A 12646-nucleotide genomic window follows, 5' to 3' on the forward strand; every position below is an offset into this window, starting at 1 on the left:
AGTTGCATGGGCTGCTTGTATATTTTGGAGATTAATCCTTTGTCAGTTGCTGCATTTGCAAATATTTTCTCCCATTCTGAGGGTTGTCTTTTTGTCTTTTTTATGGTTTCCTTTGCTGTCATGCTCTCTTTTTTTCCAGTCTATTGAGTGAATGAAGATGATAGCAAAGCTTTAAGGGATAGTGGATCTGTGAGATTAAAATAATATGAAGAACCTGGGTCCTCAAATGATCACTGTGGCAGAGACCCAACCATAAACTAGGGACATTGACCCCAGACTGGTATATAAATGAGAAATAACACTCTATGGTGTTTGAATCATTTATTTTTAGAAGTATTTGTCACAGCCATGTAGCTTATTACCTTACCACTAATTGAAGTGGTGTAATGTCATAATCAAAGTCTAAAATATATGGTAATGGCTTAGTATTTGGTTGTCAGGTGGTGAGAAAATAGAGCTGCCTGAGACCAGAAATCCCCAGTGCTAAAAGAAAATGCTTGATAAAATTATTGCCTGTAGCAATTGGAAGGCAGAAGAAATACCTTTGGAGCTTGTATCTCTAGATGAAGAATTTGGAAGAGCCAGATATTAGTGTGTGTAGGTTGATCCTGGGTATAATTGCAAAGAAAAGAAAGGGAACAGAGAGAGGGTCCAGAAATAGGGAATTTCATAGCAAAGAGTGACTTACTTCTGGACCCCAAATGGCAGGAAGTAACAGAAAGATGTTAAATAACAAAATATCCGGGCTTCCCTGGTGGCGCAGTGGTTGAGAGTCCGCCTGCCGATGCAGGGAACATGGGTTCGTGCCATGGTCGGGGAAGATCCCACAGGCCGCGGAGCGGCTGGGCCCATGAGCCATGGCCGCTGAGCCTGCGCGTCTGGAGCCTGTGCTCCGCAACGGGAGAGGCCACAACAGTGAGAGGCCCGCGTACTGCAAAAAAACCCCATAATAATAATAATAACAAAAGACCCCAGAGATTTCTTAATTAACTAGGAGGACTTGGATTTGTAGCAGAATTCAGATTGTGTTGCCTTCTTAATCATGGCTATTGCTTGCGATAACCTCCAGTGAGCCAACAGTAAATTGAGAGGAAGAAAGAGGTAGAAGGTGAGAAAATGAATAAAGCAGGATTTAAAAACTCCTTTAGGGAAGAGCTTTGGATTTGGTTATTGGCCCTTAGAACTGGCTAAAATCAAATAGATCCTAAAACGCATATTTAGGATCCAATCAAGGAGCTTCCTCCACTTCCAGGTCGAGGACTTCGTCACTCCTAGAGACTGGAGGCTGCTAGTTTACCGTTCTTCTCTGTCTTGAGTGGAGGACATTTGTTGCAAGTTGCCTGTCCTTGTTTCACTGTTGTATACTGAGTATATTGTATGTATGTGTATGACGTATATCGAGTGTATTGTATGTGTGTATATGAGTGTGGGGGGGAGACGTGTGGGGTCAGATAACTTATGTCTTGTTTTAACTTGCTGCATCACAGGGAGCAACATCAGGTCCAGATCTGAAGAACAGGACTGCATATGACCCAGGAGATGGGATTTTGAGCTGGATGTGGCCGGCGGGTGAAGCTTTGGGTTGCCGTGCAAAGGGGCAGGCATGTGTTTTATATTTGGAAGACCTATGATGGTAGTTGTGTAAAGTTGTTACATTTACTTGCCAAGCATCATTTTTTGTTTTTACTGCAGGAATAAATATCTCCTGCTGATGTGATGATTAATCAGTTGGCCCTGTATTCCCCCCTGCAGAGGTGTATCATGACCCGACTGCCCATCAGAATATGTCATCATCCTAGACCCAGTGGCTGATTCACGGTCAAGCACCTTCCCCAAACAAGGCCAATCATGTCCTTAATTAGGGATTTATATGAATACAGAGAGAGAGGTTTTCTTCTTTTGTGATATCCAGTGTTAAGAAAAATGTAGCATGGAGTTGGGGAGAGCCATCTTTACTGTCAAATAAAATGGGCCTACAGAGAACAAAGCCCAAACAGTGGCAGACAGAGGTGACAGATGCAGTGAGACAGACAGAGTCCTAATGCTGTTATCTGGACACAGTCATGTCTGAAATTAGAGACACGCTTTGGACTTCCCAGTTTGGATAACAAATAAATTCCCTCTTTGCCTCGACTAGTTCAGATGGGGTTTCATGACTAGCAATAGAGCACATCTTGAACTGACTTAGTATTGGGGTTGGATCTAGAAATCTGGTCTTCTGATCCCAATTCAGGGCTCTTTTCTTCATCCCGTGATAGTTTATGAAATAGTTGTCACTTAAAAATAATACAATACAAATTATGAAATGTGGTGGCAAAGACACTAGCCAGGCATCAGACCAATATTTGCAGAGAAATGAGAACAGCTCTCTCCTAGATGGGTGGAATTGTATGACCCTGGGAAGTTAATGGAAACTCTAACTACAGGGATGGTACTAGGGTACTATGGTACTAGGGTACTAGGGTACGAAGGTACTAGCTTCTTGCTGAACCTCATGGATAAGTTTGGTTAAAATCTTATGAAGATGTTTGTAGGTTAGCTAAGAAGCATGAAGTCAGTCAGGCAGGGCAGTGGGAGGACCCTGTCCTGAGACTGATATAGTTGCCAGGGTTTAGATTCTATACCCAAGCTGCCCAAGTTCAATGGCAACTCCTCCATTTGCCAGATATTTGAATTTGGGGAAATCAATTAATCTTTCTAAGACTCAGTTTCCTCATACATAAAATAGTACATTCCTCATTGGGTTGTAGTAAAGATTAAAAAGATATACTCCATGTAAAGCACTTAGCTCAGTTTTTTGCACATAGTAAGAACTCAGTTTGTATTTCTTTTTATTAGTAGTAGGATCATTTTTGCTATTGGCTAGCGCAAACAATTGGATATGCCAATTGGGGTTCCAAGAACCTCAGCAGAGAGAAAGACAGAGCTACTGAAGCCCAAGGTGGATGAGAGAGGGCAGGGATGTCAGTCTGTGCAGGTCTGTGAAGGGAGAGACAAGATGAAGGGGGATTGGAGCAAAGCTGGCCTGTGAGAGGAGTCCTGATTAGGCAGGAACCTGGCTGGGAGCAGCGTGGGGAGAGTGTGGCCTCAGTGAGAGCACCGCTGCACAGTATCCAGGGTGCAGATGAGGTCATCAACCAGGCCCCCTCCTCGGCAGGTTATCTCTTGAAGGGAGATCTGAACAAGACCCTCCTGTGGCTGCCTGCCACACCTGGGAGCATTTTCCTGTGAGGACTCACTCCCTCTCAGCATCTCCAAGACACTTTAGCAACCAAGGCAAACAGGCAGCAACAGGGGTAGAGCCAGCCCTATTTCTTATCTTTCTGACCATTTCTTACCACCTCCCTAGCTGAAGCCCATATAAATCATCTTTATGCCCTTTTAATTTAATCATATAATAATTATTGTTGTTGTTATCTGCCTCCTAATTGATTTTTCTGCCTCCAACTTGGACCCTTTTTAGTCTATTCTCAGTAAAGATCTAGAGCTATCCTTTGGACATAAGTCAGATGATGATGTCCTCTAATCAAAACCCTGAAATAGCTTCCATTTCACTCGGAAAAGTCCTCAAGCTGGCCTGAGCCTGGTTCTGTCTGACCTCTCATTACCCTACGCCCTCCTCCCGTACTCCCTCGCCCCCTGCCCACCCAGTTACGGCCACCTTCGCTTCTGCGCTATTCCTTGACCAAGCCAGGCAAACACTGAGGTCAGACTGCTTTGCTTCTTCCTCCGCCTGAAATGCAGCTTCACTCGCTCACCTACCTCAGGACTTTGCTGAACTGCCACCTTTCAGTGAAGCTTCCCCAGATGACCTGATCTAAACTTGCAACTTCTCAGTCTCCAGAAAATCTTTTCTAGCTTTATTTTTCTCCATAGCACTTACCGCCATCAAACGTACAGTATCTTTTTACTTATTTTGCCTAATGTCTATTTTTCCTACTAGAATAGGTAAGCTCTATAGGGACAGGGATTTGGGTCTATTTTGTCCACTGCTGTCATTTGTTTTGAACGAATGAATACATTCTGTGAAAAGCAGCAGAAGGGATGGATGTGGAAACCTGGGTCTCTCCTGGTGAAAGGAAAAAGCACAGGGTTTGGAGTGAGTGAGGCTCGTTTGGGTCTAGCTCTAACACTTAACTAATTGTTGGACTTTGGAAAAGTCGTTTAACCTTTGTGCACCCCAGGTTCCACATCTGTGGGATATATCTAGCTAATTGTGAAAGCCAATGACTGTAAGATGACAGACAGCCCAGTTACTGTTCTTATTATTTCTACAGCCTGAAAGACAGTGGCATGTCTTTCACACTAAGGCATGGAAGTCATTTAGGATTCCTCCAGTGACATGTGACACTTTGGATTGGTTATCGTTAATCAAAGGCTGGGTCCTCATCCTAGCCCTATACTCATTCACTCTGCCCCTTAAGCAAGGATCTGGACCTTAGTTTCTTCATTTGTAAAAGGAGATGGTGATATCCACCACACCTAGCTTGGAATTTGGAAGGACGAGGATGCAACGAAATAGTTTGTGAAATCCCTTTGAAAACAGGAAACGTCTACACAAACACATATGGTTCATGGTGGTTGGTGACAAGGCTTCATGTGTCCGATCTAGACTCCCCAGTTGGAGTGACAGAGGACCTGAGAAGAGGAATCTTTACTGAGAAAGTTTCCGCACCCTCATCTCTGTCAACCCAGCACCACCTCCAACTCAACCATACGGTAGGCTCTCCTTTGGTGCTTCCTGGTTGTTTGAGAAGCACAGACTTCGTCTCTCCTTTGAATTTTCTTTTTTTCAATCTTTAGAAAATCTGTTAGACCTACCCTAATCTGGCGAGCCCTTGTATTCATGACTGGGCTACCCTCTGATAATTTTTAAGTGGATACATTACGAAGGAGTAATCAGGATCATGGAAAATCTTGCTTGAACTAATGCTATCTTGAGTTAGGTTTTCATGTTAGTCAGTGAATTCACACATAGTTATAAAAAAGAATGTACTCTTCCATTCCTTTATTTACAAGCTATACAGTTTTATGGCTCTGATTAACTTTTGGATGCTTCTACCTTTGTTTGTAAAAAAGGCTATCCCTCTCACCATCACAGCTTGCTGTCCCAAATGGACATAAACAGGGCACTGTCATGTGTACATGAAAAAAAGATGACCTACATAGACGATGTTACAGTAGGGTATTAAAAGTACAATTTCAGCCATTTCTCCCAATTAAGGCGAACTCATCTGTGATTTCAGCTTCCCATTTGAAATAAAAGTCTGGCGGTAATTGGAGCACAGAGCTATTCACCACTGTACTTCAATCTGGAAATAATTGTCTTTGTTCAATTAGGAATCTGCATTTTCATGCCAATCTTCACAGATTATTTTGAATGGAGAATGCACTCTGATTAAGAGCTATCCCTCTTGGAAGGAAAAAAAAGCAGGTCCCCATCCTCTTGTTGGATTTAACATGTTTTCTCCTAGCAGACTGAGAAGGATATCACACAAAGATTTTCTAGACTTATTTAATACGATAAAAATCTCCTACAGAATTCATATATAGTTTTTTTTTAATTTCGAGACCTCCTTGAGATGATTCTCTAGAGTTGGGCTTGACAAGGTATCAACTTGTCTGAGTTCTTCAGTTAATTTGTCATATTATAATGACCAGGTTTTCCGCAGAGCAATATCTGACCACCATTTATTTTTGCCATTTATAGAACCACTTACTCTCTTAGGTGCTTTTTAAATACAGAATCATATATAACTCATAAAAAAAAACCTTGAAAATTAAGGATTGTTATCCCCATTTAATAGATGAGGACAATAAAGGTCAGAGAGTTTATGTGATTTTTTTTCCCCAAGGTAACTCAGTGACTTATTGGTAAAACCAAGAGTCAGCTGCAGGTCTGGCTGGCTTTAGAACCTCTAGCATTTTTTCTGATTAATTTAATACAGCCAAAGGAAAATAGTAAGAAGCATTCCTGTTAAAATGATAAGATTCTAATAGATAGAACTATGAAAATGCCAACACAGCATATGTCTTTGCTATAAACCATCCTGCTCCAATAATTTTGAAAGCACCTATATCTAGTAGTTCTGGATGAAAATAAAAGGTCCACAATTATGAAAACATATTAGCACAATGACAACTTTCTTAAACACTGTGAGTTACTGTCCATATCATTACATAATTTAATCCTTTCTCCAAGATGGATTCCTTTAGAAACTAGAACATGCCTTCTCCATTTTGGGATCCCTTCAACCAAACACAGTTATTAAGTAAGAAAATGAATGAATCACTCTCTCTTCCTTTTTTTTTTTCTTTATGGGGGAAAGCGCAAACGCAGTCCCGCACTACCACAAATTCTGCAGTCGAGTTTACCACGTTTGGGGATATTGCAGGGTTCAGCACATCCGGAGTGCAATGAATAAGTCTCGCCCGGGGAAAACCACCTTCGTGATCACGGTATCTCCCCCGCCAGGTAAGTATTGAATCATTCTCTTGATAACCCCAGAAGGTAGGCAGGGTATATGGAATACATATATTACAGATATATTTTGTGTGTGTGTTTAACATATACATACAAGTCAAAAAACCCCATAAGTATAAGAAGTAGAACTCTGGCCAAACCTTTCATTATCCCCTTTAGAAATATTATACAGGTATTGTAAATGTCCACCTTTGAAGCAAAGTAATTCCTTCTCTTTAATAATACTCTGGTAAACACACCCATGAGTGTTTCCCATTCTTCTCTGTCTTTGACCATGCCGTTTCATAACGACAAGAAGAAGAAAAGACTTATTTAAGCACCTGGATGGAAAGCGATAGCTAATCCAATTTTTCTTTTTGAAAATATAGAGTTAGTATTTGTGAGAGTTTGGGTCAAATGGGACTGGTAAGCACGGGGGGCAATCACTTCTACATTTCATGCTGAATAGGGTTCTGGCTGTGGAGTGTTTGGGGCTGTGGGTTGGTGGGAGGAATGTAGCATGTTCTGTTTTTATCAGTCTGCTCCATAGGCTACGGCAGGTGTGGAGATTACTTTCCAATAATTCCTGGAAGCAATATTCCCCCACCTTCACAGGAACTTGCCATCTGGCTCTGAGGGCCAGAGATAATTCAGCTTCTAAATGAGTTCAGCTTCAGGTCCTCCTGAGCAAAAATTGATAAATGAGTGAGATTACACTGTTTTATGGCAGTGTCAATAACACACCAGCATTTGGTCACTCAGGGGCCTTCAGAAAAGAAAGTAAAGCTTTTATTGAATTAACCTACCTCAAATTCAAGTGCATTATTTAAGGGCTTTGGGGAAGGAGTTGCCAAGCTTTATGAAGGCTACATAGAAAAACTAAAAATACGTTTGCATTTTTATGCGTTCTACATAGTATGTAGACCTTTTGTATGCAAACGTTGGTCTCATAAGGTAAAATGCCAGAGTGAATTTTGGCCTTGTATACTCTAAAATGAATAATTTTACCCATGAAAATTTTCTTCCCGGGAAAAATGGTGGCTAAAGCTGAAAATTTTCTAAGCTGCCTGGATAATAAGCTTTGTGACTTGAGAAAACGTAGGTGTAGCCATCAAGCAAAGAGAAGATACAAAGCTGTGACATGAACAATTTAGACCAGAAGACAAAACTTTGAGAAAAAGAGATCCTTTTCCTCCTGCTCTAATTACCTTAACCAGTTGTCAAAATTGGTAAAAATTGATCAGATAATACCTTAAGTCTCCATTTGGTTTTGACCATGTGGGCATAACTATCTTGGGATGGTCGTTTTGTATAAAGAGCATGAGGGTGAAGATAATTACAATTTGATGAGAAGAGAATGAGATACTTGGAATGCAAAGTATTCAGCATGGCCCGATTTCCCAGGGTCCCCTGAGATTATGTGTAGCAATGATAAGATGACATAATTAAATTAAATGGCATGGCAATAAGAAAGTAAGCCCACAGACTCTGTCTCTTGGGAGAATGTCGCTCAAACAGTCTTTTAAGATGTCTTATTAAAAAGAGGGTGAATAAACTGGAGTTATCTCAGCTTGGGGAAATAAAACATAGTTTTCTTGGGAAAACAGAATTTTCTTCTCTGGAGGAAGCACTGGGAGAAGAAAACCTCAGAGCACAGAGTGTTTATCTCTGAAATTTAAAAAAATGCAGAATTTGATAGGTGGAAAGTGAAGGGGCAATGGTCAACATGTTTTGGGAGTGCATTTCCCTATAGAAGTCTCTTTTCTATCACTCTCTTCCCTGACAGGCAAAACCGAGTGACCATGCTTGTACCGTGTCCTACCCCTTGATTGGACCAAGATGGATACTTGCATTGGTGTCAGGAAGTCTATTGGGTGGCCTATAGCCAATCAAATTCTCACTCTTGAGAGAACTAACATCACACCAAGCTGGAGCAGAGTCAGTTCTGACCAAAACTAGATGCAAACCAAACTGAAGGAGGAGCAGAAGTGATGAGTGAAGTAGAAATGAGAGGAAGCTACACCATAGAGAAATGAATGGGGCAGACACCACGGAGGCAGAGCCCAGTTCCCAGCTCCTTCCCAGTGAGGCTCAGCTGATTCTAATTTCCTTTTTAAAGAACTATGTAAGAGCGCCTCTTATAATATTAATCTCACTTCCCCCACTTTTCTTTTTAGTTGAGCTAATTTCGGCAGGTTTTTGCTAGTTTACAGCTAATGACTCCCTGAATAAGACAAAGTATCTAAAGATAATATCCTTGGCATATGAAAACTACAGAAAATTGAGACTAAGGAAGGAAAAGATTTAATATTTATTTAAATATATTCCATGTACCAGACATTCTGTTAGGTGTGTAATATTTTAATCTTTTTAGCAACTATATGCCTCAAGGACATTTTAATTTTAATCATACCAATAAAGCAGATGAGTTTCAGAGAGCTTAATGAATAAACTTGCCTAAATTCTCACAGAGTCAGGATATAAACTCAGCACTGCCTGGCCTCAGATGTCTTCCCTTCCACCGCCAGCAGACTTTGGAATAAAGCAAATATTCTTACCAGGTAACATCAAGACTCTTGAAAACAGTGAAGAATAAGTAGCCATATGTGAAGGTTAATTTTATGTGTCAACTTGGAGGTGTTCTTGGATATGGTTAACACTTAAACTGGTGAACTTTTGTTTTTGTTTTTTTTTTTTTGCGGTACGCCAGCCTCTCACTGTTGTGGCCTCTCCCGTTGCGGAGCACAGGCTCCAGACGCGCAGGCTCAGCGGCCATGGCTCACAGGCCTAGCCGCTCCGCGGCATGTGGGATCTTCCCGGACCGGGGCACGAACCCACGTCCCCTGCATCGGCAGGCGGACTCTCAACCACTGCGCCACCAGGGAAGCCCTAAACTGGTGAACTTTAAGTAAGCAGATTGCCCTCCATCATGTGGGTGGACCTCATTCAATCAGTTGAAAACCTGATAGAACAAGGAGACCAGCTCCCTGGAACAAGAAGGAATTCTCCACAAGATGGTCTATGGAGTTCATCTGTACCATCAGCTCTCCTGGGTCTTGAGCCTGCTGGCTAACACTGAAGATTTGAACTTGCCATTTTCCATAATTATGTGAGCCAATTCCTTATAATAAATCTCTCTCTATATATATATTTTATTGGTTCTGTTTCTGTGGAGAAACCTGCTAATATGCCATAAAAATGTTGGATCAGAAAACCAAGGTTGTGGAGAGTGATGAAAGCAAGATGGCTAAATAAGGTGTCCTCTCCTTTATCACCTCTGAACAACAATAATTTGGCACCCATCTATGGACAAAAGTGCCTTTGTGGGAGCTTTGTAATCCAGGTAGGAGACGGTGAAGCACTGGTATAGTCCAAGACCGAGGAGAGCCATTTTGAGGCTAGCACCCAGGTGGCTGACTCACCAACCGTGGTCCTGGCTACAGACCTAGCAACAACTCCATATTCCCAAGGACTCAGCCACAGCCCATTTGGCTTGGTCCTGTCACCAGCTCCATACATCAAGGGACTGAGAAGGAGTCACACCCACCTGTGCATGGGATAATTAGCATACAGAACTTGGTCCCAGCCTTTGACTTGAAGTGGCCCATGAGCCAGCTCTAGCCCCTCTCAGCTATGGTCCAGGAACCTCTGGAGGCAAAGCCAGCAAACTCAGCCAGACTGTAGATTCTGAAAGTTTCCCCTTAATGGGGCTTCTGACCATCCCAGCCATAGTCTGCAAGTGGTCCTGCTGGCATAGGGACCTGATAAAGGACACACCTGTCTGTGCCCCCTAGAGATCCTGAAAAGGCCCTGTACATGGCTCCAGCCCCTCCAGCCACAGTCAGGGAGCAGTCCAGCCCACCCAGGGAACTGGTGGGAGACACGCCCATCCATGCCTCCAGAGTCAGGTCTGCAGACCTCAATTTTGGCTTGTGCAACCCGAAACAGACCCATGGCTTGGTTCTGGCCCCTCTCAGCCACAGTCCAGGGCAAGTCCTGCCCACCCAGGGACACATTCAGTGATTAGACAGGAGCCCTCCCAGGGACCTGGCAGCAGCCACACCTGTCTGTGCACCTGGTAATAGGCCCACTGACTGAGGACCCAACTGGGGACTGTGAAGTGGACCCCTGTCCCTGTATCACCCAACTGAACAAGGTCTTTGAGGCAGTCCCATCCACCCAGAGACCAGAAAGGATCCATGCCTACCCCAGCCCTTTGTAACAAGCCTGCTAACGGCAGACCCCACTGTAGACCTAGTGGCAGCATCAAAACTAGCTCCAGTCTAGCATGACTATAATTCCAGAGGTAATCCTGTCAGCCCAGGGAACTGACAGAAGGACTTAACCTGACAAAACCAATCTGTAAAGACTGGAAGAGATGTTTGCTCCCTCAAAGGCACAGACATCAAAATACAAAAACCAGTTGTGTTTCAATACACTAACAATGAACTACCTGCAAAAAGGAATAAAGAAAACGATCCCACTTACAATAGATTCAAAAACAATTAAATACTTAGGAATAAATTTAACCAAGAAGGTGAGAGATATGTACACTGAAAATTATAAGAAATTGATGAAAGAAACAGAAAAAGACACAAATAAATGGAAAGATATCTTATGTTCATGGAGTAAAAGAATATTGTTAAAATATCTGTACTATCCAAAGTCACAGATTCAATACAATTATCAAAACCAATGGCATCTTTTACAGAAATAGAAAAAATAATCCCCAAATCCATATGGAACCATAAAAGGCTCCCAATAACCAAAGCAATTCTGATAAAGAAGAACAAAACTAAAGGCATCATATTTTCTGACTTCAAACTATATTACAAAGCTAGAGTAATCAAAACAGTATGGTACTGGCATAAAAATAGACACATAGACCAATGGAACAGAATTGAAAGGAAAGAAATAAACCTATGCATATACAGTCAACTAATATTTTAAAAAGAGCCAAGAATACTCAATAGAGAAAGGATAGTCTCTTCCATAAATGGTGCTGGGAAAACTAGATATACATATGCAAAAGAGCAAAGTTGGATCCTTATACCACTCACAAAAATTAAATCAAAGTGGATTAAAGGCTTAAATGTATGACCTGAAACCATAAAACACCTAGAAGAAAACAAGGGAAAATCTCCTTGACACTGGTCTTGGCAATGTTTTTTTTAAGATATGACTTAAACTTCTTTACATTATTATTATTATTATTTTTTGCGGTACGCGGGCCTCTCACTGTTGTGGCCTCTCCTGTTGCAGAGCGCAGGCTCAGTGGCCATGGCTCACGGGCCTAGCCACTCTGAGGCATATGGGATCTTCCCGGACCAGTGCATGAACCCATGTCCCCTGCATTGGCAGGCAGAGTCTCAACCACTGTGCCACCAGGGAAGCCCCTATTTGCATTATTTTTCAGTGTTCATTATGAACTACAACAGACATCCTTAACATTTCAGTTTACTGTGAGTTAATGTTGTATCTTCAGGCAAATTGTATACAATTGTAAAGATAAAATTATCCCTCCTACTGTTTTATGATACAGTTATGTTACTAACTCTATAATACAGAGCATACATTACTAACTGCTTATTACGATGTTATAATTTGGGGGTCAGTCACATAAATTTTTAAAGAATGTAAAGGGAAGAGTGTTTTATTGTTATTCCCATATTCACCATTTTCAGTTCTCTTAATTATTTCCTAAAAGTTATTGTTTCTATCTGACATCATTTTCCTTTAGTCTGAGAATTTTCTCTTGCATTTCTTGTAGCATAGGTGTGCTACCAATAAATTCTCTTAGCTTTCTTTTATCTGAAAATGTCATTACTTTGCCTTAATTTTTTTTTAACATCTTTTTTGGAGTATAATTGCTTTACAATGGTGTGTTAGTTGCCTTAATTTTTGAAGGATATTTTTGGTAGATATAAAATTCTGGATTGGCCTTTTTACCAGTGCTTTAAAAATGTTCTTCTACTATCTTCTGGTCTCCATCATTTTTTATGAGAAGTCAATGGTCACTCCAATCATCATTCCTCTGTAGTTATGTGTCATTTTCATCTGGCCTCCTTCAAGTTATTCTCTTTGAGTTTTCATAAATTTGCCCATGATATCCTTAGATATGGTTTTCTTTTTATTTATCTTGCTAGGTATTGGTTGAGTTTCTTCAATATGTAATTTTGTGTC

At 41.4% G+C, this 12646-nt stretch overlaps 1 non-coding gene across 1 annotated transcript; it reads right to left on the reverse strand.

The window, feature by feature from the left end:
• Positions 1–6319: 6319 nt before the first annotated feature.
• On the reverse strand, positions 6320–6483 carry LOC137203096 (U1 spliceosomal RNA). The gene has a single exon (XR_010932925.1). It is a non-coding gene; the product is annotated as a U1 spliceosomal RNA (small nuclear RNA).
• Positions 6484–12646: the final 6163 nt, after the last annotated feature.

This window comes from Pseudorca crassidens, chromosome 11, assembly GCF_039906515.1.
Source record: "Pseudorca crassidens isolate mPseCra1 chromosome 11, mPseCra1.hap1, whole genome shotgun sequence".
In the NCBI taxonomy this organism is placed as follows: Eukaryota; Metazoa; Chordata; class Mammalia; order Artiodactyla; family Delphinidae; genus Pseudorca; species Pseudorca crassidens.